Source organism: Balaenoptera borealis (assembly GCF_965194805.1).
Source record: "Balaenoptera borealis genome assembly, chromosome: 6".
Lineage (NCBI taxonomy): Eukaryota > Metazoa > Chordata > Mammalia > Artiodactyla > Balaenopteridae > Balaenoptera > Balaenoptera borealis.
This window is the reverse complement of record NC_138863.1, coordinates 75,649,101-75,665,990: the sequence shown is the minus strand read 5'-3', so window position 1 is coordinate 75,665,990 and position 16,890 is coordinate 75,649,101. Positions and strand designations below refer to the sequence as shown.

Genomic DNA, 16,890 nt, shown 5'->3' with positions numbered 1-16,890 from the left:
GAAGTCATAGTGAGCTCAATTCTCTCTGCCAAAGAGAGGAAAGAACTAAAACTCTCTAGGAAAAGTGAACCTTCAGCCATTTTACATTTGCTGGGAGATTATGAATTAAGATACAGTGTTTGCGCCACCTTGTAATCCCACGGAGTGCCACCTAAAGGGCCTTTAACCAATAGCAATCGGCGAACCCTGTCATGCAGTCCTTTTTAAGAGCATGGTTGTGGACAGAATAACAAAAATATCTATGAATTTCCCAGAGTAGAGCCATTGCTTTATCCTGCTGCAGTTTCTCTGTGAACTTAAGTCTCTTTGACACAGAGGACAGGCTTCAAATTAAGCATTTCAGGTTCAGGATGGCATGGTCCATTCACTTTGCTACACGTGGGACAAAGGTTACTGTGACAGTCCTGTAAGGAGTAGCTACTCCAAACCCATACATTTTTCTAATCACATTATCACTGGCTACTGATATGGTTTCCATCCCTTCTGCCACATTCGTAGTCAAGGAAAGTAGTAGTCATAATGAAACAAAATGAACAAACATTTAAGTACCTACTATGAGCTATTACCCTTTACTCTTGACTTTAGCTCTGTCTGATCAGTTTAATTATCTCAAATGTACTCAAAAGAAAAGTGAGGATGGGAGAGGTTGTTCTTGAAAAATGTCACATCGATAATACATGGTAGAGTCTAAATAGAAACCAGGTCTTGGGGACTCCAAAGCTCATATTTTGTCCCTTTCGCATTGTATTAACCTCCACATTTACAGAGGCAGAAACTGTGGCACATATTGGGTACATGATTTAATCAAGGTCACATAACCTTCTGTGAGTTAGAGCTAGCACCAACACCTAAACTCGTGATTCCCAGCTCAGCTCTCTTCTGCACCAAATTCAACTAAAAAATGACAATAGATATTACAATAACAATCATCAATATTATTATCACCATTACTAATTGAAACCATACTTCTAATTCACATCAGAACTTCTGTGGGAGTACATTATTCCCTGTGGCCGCACTGTCTCATGCTTCCTTGAGTAACAGCATATTCAGCATGGACCACGTACTGGTTCAGTGAGAGAGAGGTATCACTAGAGTCAGAGCTCTGGAAGTCTTTACTTTCAGTATGTTAAGACTTAACGTTTTCAAATATAATTGTGTGTCTAAGGACGGACAAGTAGCCTATTTGATCTTTTCACTTCTCTGAGCTTTGCTAGGACTAGGTTCATTTCTAACCAGAAAGAAATAGAATACTTTCATTTGACTGACTGTCTTGATGAAATGTTGATGCCTTCTTTGTGCATTTTTTTCTTTTTTCTCTCTTTTTTTTTTTTTTAGAGAGGAACTATATCATTTATCAGATTTTCAAAAGATTAGATTTTGTACTGCTTTGGACAATGAATTAGTTTAAGTTACATGGTTTTACCAACCCACAATATGTGGAACATATAGAAACTATATGGAAATAGGGGCAGTCTGCATGTGTTTGCTCACTCGGCACAGTAGGTACAGTGCATATTCACCTAACCTTCTTCACATGGTACTGTGCAAACTTTTCACTGAATTGGTTTTTTTTAAAAAATAAACAGGCACTATTCCAACATTGAAGCACCATAGGAACATGGAAATGCCAGTGCAAATTTCTATTTTTAACTATCCACTGATCCAAATTCAAACTGGAAAGAAAAAAACAGGATATTACCATGTAATGGCAATTCTCATGATGCTTGTTGCTTCATAACATCATTTGCAGATCAGGAACAAAGATCAATTTAGGACCCATTAATAGAAGAATTTTCAGAGGGACTTGAGCTCAAATTATACCAATCTGTTACTGTTCCAAAATAAACGCATCAGGTGGCATTTAAATGCAGGTGGTTAACTGTTTTATCAGTGCAGATATTTAAGCTATTAGAAATATAATTAGAAAAATTAAATTAAACACACTTAATGTAGATTCTAATTCTACATTAAGAATTAGAATGTAGAATTATGTCCTTAGCATTATGCTATTTCTATTGTAAATTATAAAATGTGCCTAAATTGCACAGGTTTGTTTCTAAGTGATAGCTGAACTCAGATAATTAAGTTGTTAACCATGAACTTCAGTGGTCAACATGGTTATATATCTTTGTCTTATGTCTGCTCCTCCTTCTTGTTTCCACAAATCTCAGGGGAGGCAGATGAATGGCACTTGGCTCTACCCAGCTACACAGTCGACTGATTAGACATAGCCCTGTACCACAGGTACACTCAATTATATGCCTTTCAGAGAGTCAAGCATTTCCTGAAGCTAAAAGTGTTGAATCTGTTGATTTCACACATTTTATACTAGGAGAAAACTGTGATCAAACATATTTAAACCTTCAATTTTATTTCATAACATACATTCTCCTTCTACTTAACACAGGAGGTAAGGAGTTTATTGAGATTAAAAAGGGTAAATCAATTTGCTTCCAAATAATTAAGTCATTAAGAACTGGACAATGACTTCAATTTTAGTAATTAAGTCATCTGTGTGTGGGAAAATGTGACATTAGATTTAAGGCCCAACTAAGTGTCCATCATAATACAACCTTATATGTAAATTTTAAGGTGTCACATAGAACAAATTCAGTAAAAGGGTAATGCCAAACAGTCATATTGGCTGTCATTATCCTCATAATAGAAAAGCACTTAGTAAGCACTGTTCTTAATGCTGTTTGTATGGTAAGAAAAATGCTCAGTGCTGAAGACAAGCCTGAAAGCGTTAACTGTAACTAGTAAATACACACTATATATAAAATAGGCCTTTCTATGGATTGAGCCCCAACATATGTTTATTGCTAACATTTTCTTTTATAATATGTATAATGAGCTGCATATCCTTTATATTCCTTTATCCACTCTGTTTCTAAATGATCATGGACAAAGGGATATTCAGTTACCTAAATTTATGCCTAGTGTAAGGCAGGCATGCATAGTCACTGAAATGCACAGTTATTTGATGGAACAAGACATAAATTACTCCCTTTTTAAAACTTAAAAATAATGATATATTCTACAGTTAGAAATCCAGTAGATCTCCCATACACACTAATCTTAATATCCTTGGTTTTAGCCAATGCTTCAAGAACCTCTTAAACATGCTAAAATCTCTAAGTTGGCATAGCATTTGAAATGGCAAAATAATATCTTTTAACAAGATAAATGAAGAAGCCTGGCAAGAATCGAGAAATCTTAGAAATCAAGGGATCTTTTCCACGATCTTTTTCCTGACCAACACAATTGGCAAGTCCTTTTATTCCTAAACTTTATCATAAGCTAACCACTAAACATTTTCTGTCTATTTTGGCTTTAATTAAGGTAGATATAATTTCTGAACAAGTTCAGGAAAGTACTTCTTTCAAGCAGGGAAACTGCTTAAATTAATTAAGCTAATTAGGTTGATGAATAATTAAGGTAATTCTTTCACTCTTCCCACAATTCAATCTCTTCACCTCTCAGTCATAAGTCTCAAATGGTGGTATTAGAACTCCTAAATACAATCACACATTACACTTCTGTTTAATATTCTACATCACAATTAAGACTACATTTTTTTTTGTTTTTCTCTTAGTTTATAGCTTAAATAAGAATGGGCCTGGGGCTTCCCTGGTGGCGCAGTGGTTGAGAGTCCTCCTGCCAATGCAGGGGACATGGGTTCGAGCCCTGGTCTGGGAAGATCCCACATGCCGCGGAGCAACTAGGCCCGTGAGCCACAACTACTGAGCCTGCGTGTCTGGAGCCTGTGCTCCGCAACAAGAGAGGCCGTGACAGTGAGAGGCCCGCGCACTGCGATGAAGAGTGGCCCCCGCTTGCCGCAACTAGAGAAAGCCCTCGCACAGAAACGAAGACCCAACACAGCCAAAAAATAAATAAATAAAATTTAAAAACAAAAACAAAAACATTAAGAATTCAGAGATTGTAAATATGACAAAATTAAACTTAAAAAAAAAAAAGAATGGGCCATCTCTCAAATATTGAGTATCTCTCTAATTAGGAAATGTAAATATCATAAATCAGAAATTAGTCTAGACAACAGAAGATTTTTAGATATTAGAAATACTTTTAATAAGAACTCATTTCAAATAGAATGATAGGTCCATAAGCATGTATCTGTCATACTACAGGCTCTGCAAAATAGTATTTCATGCGATCCGTGACCTACCCAAGGAGGTGTTTATATTATCATATTTTCATAGTTGCGTAATTGAAGACTCAAAGTTGTGAAAAGGCTTGCTCAAAATCATACAGCCTGAACATAGTGGAACTTGGATTTACCTGTTTCAAAGGAATTATTAAATCCTTTTAGCATTTGGCTTATTTTTGAAATGTGAACGTGATATTACTTCTCTAAATGTATGGAGTATATTTCTATAATTTGCATATTTCCAATGAGTTAGCCAACTGGTAAGAAATGAAAAATTGGTGAAAATACGATAGCAAAGAAAGATTAAACCGAATCAGTCAAGTGGTAATTTGTGTCTTTTGTATCCTAGACCCCTATCCTCCTGAACACATTGTCAGTAGCTACCCATGTTGCATTTTAATTTAGGTGTAAAGTCATAAAATTGGATTTTAGAGAATAGAGATATTTTGCTATTTACATCTATGATCACAGACATAATTCTGTCAGTCAGTCATCTAACTTCAACTAACCTTTGTCATCCCCCTCACCACTAAGGGGCAATACAGCAGCACACATGTCACTATAATTAGCGTGCAGCAGCAATTTTCATTAGACCGATGATCTCCAATAAGATTTTCCCAAGGGCTGCATTCAGTTATATGTAATAGTTAGGTGGGCCACACATGTATTAGCATATAATTTGCACATGATTTGCATATGCATTTAAAGATTGCATCATATTTCTCTGACTGTTTCAAGTAAAAATGTAATTACTACAACACTGAAGGTTATGATTTCTATTTTTCTGTACTATCCCACCACATCTGACCCAGATGGCTTATGACAGAATAGCTCAGCAGAAAACTAGGAAAAGCTGGCCGGGGAGAGTGGGGGGTGAGGGGGCGGGCGGGGGTGGGGAATAGTCAGTAGAGATAGTTAGGGTCAATAGAAATCTTTTTGGGGAGCACCAGTGATAACTACTGAGAGTACACTGCATTAGACAATTTGTCTCTTTTATAAGGATAAAGGAATAACTGCACACTGGGTGGACCTTCTAAGAAATGCCTTTCTAGTTACTGCTGATATCTTGTTGAGCATCTTTTTTTCAAACCTCATTACAGGCTAAATGGCAAATTATCTGCTATCACTTGGGAAATCTCAGTTACCTCTTAATTCTAATAGTGTCGTCACATAACAACTTTAACTGAGTTTTCTTCTAAACCTAATTACTCTCTGTTTTGAACACTAATTTTAAGTGAAGAGCTACTTCCCTTTAGTTTTTTATACATATGGACCAATCCTACACAACTGGAGAGCATACCCTCTTTCACTTAAAGAGCTTTCTGGTGCATTCGTATTTGGTTAGGTAGAGGAAAAGTTAAGAAAGGGAACAAGGTTTGTACAGGGAAACAATTGGAAAAGACTGGAACTAGGTACACACATAAACATATGGACACATATTTACTCACATGTATTTTAATACATACTTGCTCTTGTATTTATGAAAAGAATAATTTCCTCCTCTCCATCTCTATCTGTAATGAATTTAAAATCTACACCCATTTATGTAGAAAAAGGATCTTACTGCTGATTAGGCTGGTGCTAGACAATAGAGAGATAGATGATAGATAGGTAGATAGATAGAGGATAGATAGATGATAGGTAGATAGTTGGATGGACAGGTGGATAAATGGATGACAGACAAATGATTATAAAACTATTGTGTTGAAAACATATACTTTAGTAAGAAATAGTTCTCTGTATGTTCAACCAGCATTTAATTTATGCTTTCCTGTTTCAGATGATCAGAATCATGTGGAGACAGAAAAGCAGAATTTTCTTTACCTACCTTTTGAACTTCTAGGGCCAGGCCAGTAATCAGTGGAAAGTCTTCAACCAATTTCTCAGTAACTGACTTGCCCAAGGTCACACAGGTTTTGGGTGATGGAGCCAGGACTTGTACTTATGTTTTTATAATTCCCTATTCTACTTTTAAAGTTATTATTGTTGTTATTGCATAATCTCATCTATATCTATAGTAAATAGACATCATCTCTGTTTTGTAAGCAGAACAGACTTAAGTAATTCTCAGTACCTTGGTCTTGTAGTTCATTGAACGTGTATGTTATCCAAATACTTAGCTAACATTCTCAACCATGACTAAGTAGAGAGGAGATAAAAAATCTGTTTTTCCCTTGTCTTCTTGTATTCAACTTGTTCTTTTGCATCAAATTCTACTATGATTTGGTACCATCAGTAACACATGTCTTTGATATATACCATTGTATCCCTGTACAATGACTATGCCAAGAATATAGTGAATTCTCAGTATTTTTTTATTAGATGAATAAACAAATGATAAATATTCAAGTACTATACAAGGTAATTTATTACCATAGGAAGCAGTCCATGATATATTAAGTTAAAATGTAGATTAGAAAACAGTTCTTTTAGAATGATCCCATTTTGATGGAAAAAATATATATGTCTTCATGGAAGAACAAATATTAATGTATTTACGTTTATCTATGGTGTGAAATTTTTTTCTTAATTTTGTTTTATTTTGGGGAAAAGAATGTATTTTTATAATAAAATAAGTGTTTTATGTTTGTTTTGTTTATTTAAAAAGTCTTCCCTTATACTACATTTCCATAGTACTTTCTAGAAAACATCTGGAATGCCTACATTACATTTAGTTTTCCAGTGTTGCAATTTGAAATGTGGGCTTAACCTTCTTACTCAAGAGCTTCGGCTTCTTATTTCATTTACTGTCCACTGTTATTTGTATAAAAGCTGTCTCTTCCTTTAAACTGAAAGTGTTTTAAAGACCAGAAACTGTATTTTATTTATTTCTGAGCTATCGCACCCCTACACCAATCCTAGAAATAAGCTTGCACACAGCCAATGCCAAAAAATATGTAATAAATATTTGGTAAGTCATTCATCAAGTCCAAAGAACTTACATAGCTTTCATTTTAGGTAAAGTAATATCTCCACTGATTTTTTTTTTTTTTTCATAAAGAATGAATACTTGGGCTCAATGGCAAACAAATTAGATTCATAATAACATTTTATATCAGAGCTAAACCCTGCATTGTTTATGCCACCCAAAGTTACCCTTTCTGGGATAATCCATGAACTGGGGGTTTTTCTATTCCAATATACTAATTTTTTTTTAATTTCGGAATACCGTGTAAGCTACACACCTGACAAGATCATATGTGTTCGTAGGCCAATGTGCAGTAACAGTTTAACCTTCCAAGTAACAATTGTGATAATGCCTGAACCCAGAGGAATATCTCTAATTCTAGATACTTCAGGCACCATAGCAGAGGTGGAAAAAATATTCTAAGCCAGTTGGATCTGTAAGTACTTTGTGCTATATTTACCGAATAGATGCTTTGGGGTAGCAAAAGCTCAATTAATAGTCAATCTCAATTAATAGTCTTCATGATTCAGTGTTTGCTTCAGCTCTTGTGGCTTAGCAACTTTGGTGCTAAACAAATGTGTAATCACAGCAGTTGGTCTCAATTTTCCTTTAGCAGCAGAGCTAGTTTAATATTCTAAATTCTTGAAATTATAGAGTAGTATAAGAAGGAGTAGAAGGCTATGTAAACTGGAACTACAGAATAACTCTTTAAACAAGGTCAAAGCGTATCACCATTATTCTATTTCAATCATTCATGTGGTATTTATTATTGTAATTAACTTACCAAGAATATATAATATAGTACAAATTTCAGTAAACAACAAGCATTAGCTGCTTGTGAGACTGTTTTGAGAAATAGCTTTTCAGTAAATTCACATGGAAAAAAATAAATTTTAAAATACAAACTTTGAAGTACCATTTCTACTTTTGGCAGACTCTGTTTCAATTACCTATAAGTCTAGGTAATTCATATAAATTTCTCTCCTTCATTAATATTGAGCACCTGAGAAAAATCATATAAGGCTTTCAGAAACCAGATATTCGCTAGATAAATAGCAAAATGAAATGATTATTATTCATGATACCAGCTGGCCTCTTTAGATACATACCTAAGACCGTGGGTGTGTAAATCCACCATGTTTAACTGAGTACATCAGCACTGAAGATTGAATTACCCACAACCCAGGGATAGAAATAATTATATTATAGCTCATTTCAGACCATGTAGTTCTCTATTAGTAATTGTATTGGGCTATTGAGGCACAATCATTAGAGACATAAAATGGTCATTTTGCATATTAGTAGTAAAAGAAAAAACCGTAAACCTTTAAGGAGAATTCATAAAATACGTACTTTTGACTCACAGTTAAAACATTGATTAAATTGCACACTACAAAAGAAGGCATTAAAAAATAAGAGGCATCACCAAGGAGGCCTACTACCTACAACCACCTTAACTTTTTACAAGTATCCAGTCACCAATAACGTAACATGCACAGGACTTAGAAACACGCATTTTATTAAATGCACCTAGAAAATGGAGACGTTCTCCATCAAACTGCTAAATGTTCTGACTGAAGAACAACCTGACAGCCAAGGCGCAACCCTGAGCTGGTAGAGATGGAGGGCGCTGCTAGTAGTCTATGGCTCAATTTTTTCTTAAAAAAACTTCAGAGACTTCTAAATAACATTACCGTGTTATGGACTTTGTATAATAAATATCCTTATTATAATTATTCAAAGAAAAACTTATCTAATTGGACAATTTTAAAGCCTACGTATTGTTTTGTGTTACTGTAACTGTCTTTAAACCTTGGATTTACATTGTATTATTTTGTTTCCCTGTAAACCTACAAATATAGGTAGATGCTTCACATGTATTAACTTGCTTACTCCTCACAACACAGTGTTGTGAGATCTGTAATTCATCCCATTTAAAGTAGAGAAAACTAAAGCACAAAAAAGCATAGACATTTGCCTAATGTCACACAGCTAGGAAGTAGCAAATCTGGGATTCATAACCAGATATTCTGGCTCCAGGGCCCATATGTTTACTTTTATCAGTTCCAAAGTTCACTTTCAACATTGTTAAAGAAATCACTTCTTACTTTTACTTATGAAAGTTTAAATATTAAAATGTTTAATGTGTTCTTTTGTCCTCAAAAGAAAATTGAGACAATGTAAGAAGGCCGGTGAATCGTGGCTTTATCAATCACCCCCCAAAACCCTCACCCTTTCCTTATCCAACATTTTAAGTGGTGACTATGTTGAAGTGAGTTAATAAAATTGGTCACTTCTTTTTTAAGCTAAAAGAAATAAAAACAATGTGTGGTCCATTGAATAACCATCTTTTTTTTTTGCAAATGCTCTCCCAACACGCATTGAAAGTTAAATACGAACTCTATAAAAATTCGCAGTGGCAATGCCACTAAACAGAAAAAAGAGGCAAAATTAATTATACCACCTATCCTTTAGGCGAATTGGTTCTTAACATTGAAATATTAATCATGTGAGCTACCTCCACAAACTGTAAACACATCTTGGAATCACAGTAACACTTAGGCAGTACTTGCACTGTAGGAATGGTATCTTTGAAAAATCAAAGTATGAGCCAATACGAGCATGAACATGGCAACTGACTCCTAGAAAGCATGGTACAAGAGCTGAGCCCTGGCCACGTGTCAATTTGCTACAGTGAGTTCCAGAGTTGTCTACTGTGGAAATATATAGAACAGACAATCACATATATCATATAATTCCAGAAATACAGAAAAGAGTTTCATGGCCCTTTTGGTTCCTCTTAAATAAAGTCATTGATGTTACTTTCAGGTTGACCTATCCAATGCCTGCTCTTATCCTGACCAGATTTAGACTCAGTTAACTTTTAATAAGTACTATTTTTTAAGTCTGAACGCAGTCCCCCACTACCACAAATTATGCAGTCGAGTCTCCCACATTTGGGGAAATTGTAGGGGTCAGCACATCTGGAGTGCAATGGATAAGCCTTGCCCTGGGAAAACCATCTTCATGATCACAGTATCTCCCCTGCCAGGTAATTACAAACACCTACTATTTTTAATAATAGACATTAGATCAGGAGTTTTAGCAATATAATTTCACGATTATCCCCAGTTTTACAAGGGAGGAAACTGAGGCTCAGAGAAATTGAAGAACCTGGCTCTGGAATGGCCAGGCAGCCAGGAAATGGCAAAGCTAGCACACAAACTCACATCTGCAGACTTTGTAATATAAAAGAATTTTAAAAGAGACATCATCTGAAACTAGCTCTGCTTTCAAAGGGCCACCATATTCTGGACTGACCCTAACTCTAGCAAAGAGGGCCTTATTTTTACAGTAGTGCTTGGGTCTGAGTTTTTCTGCCAAGAATCCCTTGCCCTCAGCCTCAGGCCACTTAGCTAGGGCCCTAATCCCTGTTTAGCTTCATCCAGCCTTCTTTTCAAGAGGGCACATTTCTGTTGTCTCTTCCTAGACACTACCCAGGTCCTGTTAAGTTCCTCCTGATTTCAGCAACTGCCTGACGCTTGGACTAATCCTCTCTAACCTGATTCCCAGAAGAAGGGGCAGTGGGAGCAATGTTTAGGAGTAGAATGACAAGGGAGGAACAGATTTTAACTATTTCATAGTTAAATCAGACTAAATCTAGATAAGGAAATAAACATGCTTGTTATTTGGGTAGAGCTTGGTAGAGTACAAACTACATTCTTTGTAAGAGTTTAGCTTTAAAATTATCTCCATTTGATAGCTAAGGAAACAGCCTCATGGAGAAGTCAATGGCTTAATGTAAGATTGTTTGGCTTATAAAGGCAGAAATTCTGGACTATTCTTAGCCATTGCCAACCAATCTGAAATCTTAAATCATAAATCTACTTTTTAAAATATATTAGGTTAACTTTAGTTTATCCATAAATATTCATGGTGGTGCTTTCAATCAGATTAAATAAATAACATTGCAATATTTAAAAATGATACCTAAAAGAGCAGTCAGGTTGTGTTCTCAGTGTCTAGTACTTGCGGGAGAACTCTTCAAATGCAAAAATACTCCTATTGGCTTTTTATTTTCAGAGAATATGTGAATCTCAAATAGGCTGCATTTGCATTCTGGAGAAAATTTTGAGAGTCAATTTCTACCGCGTTTAACAAAGCTGATCTTGTGCGCTCTTCGTCATCACTACAGAGGGCACCAACAGACAGCAGAGCGCCTTATCACCACAGAGGAAACGTTAAAAGTTCCTAGTAAACAAGAGGGTTAAAGACAAAGTCATGCTTAAATCACTCCAAATTTTCTTTTGCCTTTATGCTATTTAAAATTAATCACATCTATAAACTCTCATGTAAGTTAGCAGGCAAATGGATATGGAAAGTACCAGGAAAGACTACATTTTTTCAAAAGTTGAATCTAAGACATTTTGTAATTCTGCCCAAACCAGCGTTAAAAAATAAACATAGACTATGTGTCATGTAATACTGCAACAAGTGAAATTTAGTCTGCTTTTCTACTGGTTATTTTTTTACTCATTGTTTTCTTTAAATCTCTGTCTTAGCAAGTGAAAGTATTTTGCATAAAATATTTACTATCTTTATAAAAGATATTTTTAAAAATGTATCCAAATGTGTTTTCAGTATGTAAGAACTTTAGAAGCCATGGTTTTACAATAGAAAGATTTACCTACAAAGTGCCTTCCGGACAGAAATGATTGGAAATAGCAGTCTGCAAGGATGAGGACATAGTACTTGCTTCTTAGCTTGGTTGCATAGACCTACAACTGACTGTACATGCAAAGGAGGGCAGCAAAGGTCTTATGATCAAAAGGGAAGAAATGACTGACAACACAGAGCTAGTTCAAAGGAACTAATGGAATAATTAGTCCCAAAAAGACCAAAAAGACTGAAGAATTCATGATGTCATAAAAAGCAGAGCTACTTAAATTTGATTAGAAAATAAAAATGACATGAACATTGTAAATATTCACAGATCACATCATTGACGTGTAATGTGCCGTTAAATGATGTCAAATTAAAGGGGAAATTACATGTGTTAGAACTAGGACGAATAAAGAGAAGACATTTAAAGATACATGGTCCTTCAAGTGAAAATTCCTAACATATATTACACAGATGATCATCACCAGACAGTGAAACTGGGTGAATGAAATGTAAAATAAAATATGAGGGAAAAGATACTGGTTAAAAACAACTCATTTTCCAATATTATAAATGATAGTGAACTTTAGATTTCAGAGGAGCTATTTTGGGAATTTGTTTTGTACAAAGCAAACCCAAATATGGTTATAGTAAATAACTGATAATGCCATTAAACTCTTAAAATCTTAGCATCAGCCCTAAGTATTGAATTAGTAGTATGTAAATTTGTCAGAAAAGGAAAGAGTCTCTAGGTCTATTTTAATTTTCATATGCTCAGTTTTCTCTATGTTGTTTGAATCATTTCAGTGATTTTGCACTTGTTTTGAAACTTATATAAGTGATAAAAAGAGAAATAACAAGAACACTGCAGCAAGGTAAGTGTAACATTTGCCTTCTTCCTGGGTCTTGCTAATATCTCTTGTTGACACTTACATTATTAACACATAACTAACCTGAATTTGACATACAATTCAAATACTTCCAAAATGTATACGGACACTTGAATAACTTCGTGGCAACATACAAATGTTTAGCAAAGCAACATTTCCATTCCAGACACATTTCATTTTTGACAAATACTTTAGAAAGTATTAAAAATCATTCACCTTTTAACTGACTTATTCTTTCCATTTGTCTATTTTTACTGTCAGTAAGTTCAGCTTTACCGGAATCTTCTGTCATATTAATGAGATACCAAGTACCATTTTTTACTGAGGCTTATTGTTAGTAATAGTCAGCATATTGTACTGTAGCCTTAGTACCTCAAATTAACACAAGAAGCAAAGCCCAGATTAACAGCAGATATTATACTCCTTCAAACTGACCACATATATTAATACTCAAAATGTACTGTCAGTGATCAGCAGGACTTTTCTCCATTTTCAAAAGTTCCATAGGTTTCCTTATGGTATGTCTGAAAAGGCAAATGCGTTAAGAAAAAAAAGGTAATCCAGGTTTCAATGAAATATTCACGAGAGTGCTTTATCAACAGACATAATCTCCAGTTTTAAAAGAGTTTATTTAAGCATTTCACCAAACACATGGAACTTGAACCGGCTACTTATATTCCCCACAAAGGAAGAACAAACTTTCCAAAACTATGGCAAGCCGTGGTTGTTTGTGAAATGGTGGAGTGTTTTTCTCCCTCTCTCATCTGTGGTTCTACTGATAACTGTAAAATAAATTTTCATTCCTCAGAAGGCAAAATAAAACTCTGGAGCAGAGGGGGAGAGTGCTTCTATTGTGACACAGCTAATTAATTCATAGATGGAAAAATAGGAAGCGTAAATCCTTAAATATTCATATCAGCATATAAAATGCCCAGCTTTTTTTTCAGCCTTAGACCAAGGATATCAATCCTTTACCTCTACACCTATATGAAATAACAGAGAAAAAGGAAAATAGATTATTTCCTCCTTGTTGTAGGAAAAAGGGAGAAAATCTACTGTGAACCAGGTTTTGTGCTGGTCACTTTTTATATGTCACTATTTTAGTCCTCATAATAGTGCAGAAATAGGGTCAGAGAAATTAAGAATATTCAAGATCAGTCATACAATAAGCTAATTATAAAAATGAGACTTCAAGCCCATTTTACCTGACTTCAAAGTTGATAATCTTTCTCTAATAGGCTTATCAAAATCTCATATTCTATAACCATTATGCATACAAGTGAATTTTACAAAAAAATGGAATAACTGACCTGATTTGGGAATAAAATTTTGGCCCTGACCTGCAAAACTACTACTTTATGGAAATCTAGCAGTGTCTATGGTTAAGAGTACAGAAATTGGGAGCTACACTACTTAAAATTTCTCTCTTTACTGTCAATCAGCTCTTTGACCTTGAGTAAGTTACTTATACTCTCTGCCACAATTTTCATCTGTAAAATTGGAATAATAATAACAATACTGCATAGGGTTGTTCTGAGAATTAAAGCAACTACTTATACAAAGAATTTAGAGCAATCCTTAGCACAAAGTAAGTGAATCGTAGGTCATTTTAAGCAGTATCAATCTACAATTGAAAGAATTAATGACATTTCATTAACACTTCTCACAAATAGAAGAGAAACTAAAGTTGCAACTGCTGTGTGGAATTTAAGAATCTTAATTTTGGGTGGGATATATTCAAAAAGACCATTGATAAGAAAAGTGGGGAAGAAATACAGAAGCAAAGCTGAAAATGCCAGAGAATGTAAATCAAATGAATGATTGGATTTGAAATAACACATTATTTAGAATTAATCATAGACAATTAAATATGCATTAACTTCTCAGTACACTAAAGAAGAGAAAAATTCAGACTAGGTTTGAATTTCTGAAACAGTAAATTACAACCCTAATTTTGCTTTCCTAGAACCAACTTAAATTATCTGAATATACTAGTTTGATTTTATTTTGAAGGGGGAAGCTTAAAAGATTGGATTCTCCATTCAATCCCGCTCCTAGGTTGGAAAGGGGAAAGAAAGGAAGGGAAATTCACTCTGGTAATGGTTAATTTTTTCAAAGTGGTCTGAACATTTTAGATAATCAGTGTAGACTGTGCCAGTGTGGAAGCTTTTGAAGGATTAATAAATCTGTTCTGAAGATTCCTACTGCAAATGTGGCAGGTGGGAAGGGTATATATGGCCTAAGGTAAAACCCTTGACAAGACAGAGGGTATCTGGATTCTGAATTGGCCTAGGCTATGACAAGTGATTGTAAATTTCCTTTTGCAGTCTATAATCTTGTCAGAAACTAATGCAATTCTCTCTGTTGCAATTTTCATTAATATTTAGACTAGCTTTAATGTAGGAAATGGACTGAATACTGGGTATAAACTATTTTATTGACTCAACAAGTAGATAGCTTTGTAGTTCTACCAACATTTCTAAGCCAGCTGCAATGATTACAAAGCTAATAGTATACAAATAATTTTTATATGCATACTCTTATTTGCATTCTCTGAAGGTTATTTTCTGAGTTACAATGAATTTCAAAGAAAAACAGTCCTGTAACATATGAGAATGTTCCCACATTTTAACATGTATATCAATAACTAATGAATCTAAATGGTGGTCAATAAAGAAATCAATCTATGAAGAATAATATTATCATATTGTATAAGTGAATTAATCTTATCTAGACATAATGTGAGGAGTATACCTTAATGAATATTTTCTTTTTAATGAATATAGGCACTCACAGTAGAGGAAATGCTCATAAACATGTGGACTTACTCTACAACATTGGGAAAAAGCTAATAAAGCTAGGATATCAACCATAAAAAGTAATTTTCCAATCATTTTCTTATCATCTGGAAAAATGCAATGAGAATAAGAAATACGCACATTTGCTCTAAAGTATGCCAACCCCACTCCAGGAATAAATTTACTCATAGGGGATTAATATATAGTCCATTTCCTCCTAATATCAAGAATAAAAATTCCAAATAATAAAAATATTTGAATATTTTTCTCAAGGTCTTTTATAAATCTTATTACTGATTCCTTGCCTCCATATTATCCTCATGACACTCTATCTTTGGAAATGTTAGCATGGATTTATGTAAATTGATTGAATAGAGTTCCAGCCAAATAGAACAATTTTTATATAAACATACACAAAACAGAAAGTAAATCAAGCAATAGGTCTTTATTTGTAACAATTTATATTATTTGAGCTAAGAGCTATTTCTAAATGTATATTCAGTTCTCAGGCAAAATAATGTGTAATTTTTTCTCATTGAAGATGAAAGAAATTCAATGATATCAGAAATTATTTAACAAAAGAAAGTGTTTAGTCTAGAGTTTTGAAAGCAAAGAAGGATGCAATAGCATTTGACAAGGACTCCTAATGAGGGAGTAGGGGTTTTTTTCTGACAGATTAACACCAGAGCTACAGAGAGGAAAGTTTCAGTTCACCATAAGGAAAAATTTTACAAAGTTGGCACAGAATGGCCTCAAACACATTAAATCTGACACAGTGTTTAAAATTTTATTATAAGAATCAAAATCCTGAAGTGGAGAAAACAATTAGAAATTGAAACCCCACTCTAATAGGGTATGTTGGAAGAATAAATGTAGAATAACTCTACTAAACCATAGCCAGGCTCTCACTACTTCTCAGGATTCTTTTTACATTGTGCGTGTGTGCATGTGTGTGTGTGTGTGTGTGTGTGTGAGAGAGAGAGAGAGAGAGGGAGAGAGATTTCATTATATTTCCCAGTTGGAACTCTGAAACAATTTCCACGTTGCTCAAAAGAATAGCCCACTTTTGCAAATTGCCTTGGCTACCATTTCATGAGAAGATGGAGTTTATCTGCTGTGAGCACCCCCTTCTACTTCAGAACCTCAACTTTTCCCCCTTGCCTTTAGTCTCTGTCTTTGTTCAAGAAAGTGATGCTTCTTTCATTTGAACTTGCTTGCCCTTCACTTTTCTAGAGCGTTTCAACCCAGGCGTGAGTTCTCTGCCCTAGAAAAAATTTTCCCTTTTCATTTTCAAGACATCATCTCATCTTCGGTTTTACCTTGGCTGCCAAGTATTTAAAATTGTCCTCTATCATCTCTACCGCACATCTCATCATCCACCAACTTCTACTCTCCTGAAATGTGGATTGCTTCTCACAATTGGGTCAAAACCACTCTCATGAAGGTTAGCAAACCATCAAG

The 16,890-nt window shown here is 34.7% G+C and overlaps 1 long non-coding RNA gene across 3 annotated transcripts in view; it reads right to left on the bottom strand.

The window, feature by feature from the left end:
- Positions 1 to 16,890, bottom strand: part of LOC309630469 — an 83,593-nt gene that overhangs the window by 9,803 nt on the left and 56,900 nt on the right. The gene's annotated exons all lie outside the window — the stretch shown is intronic.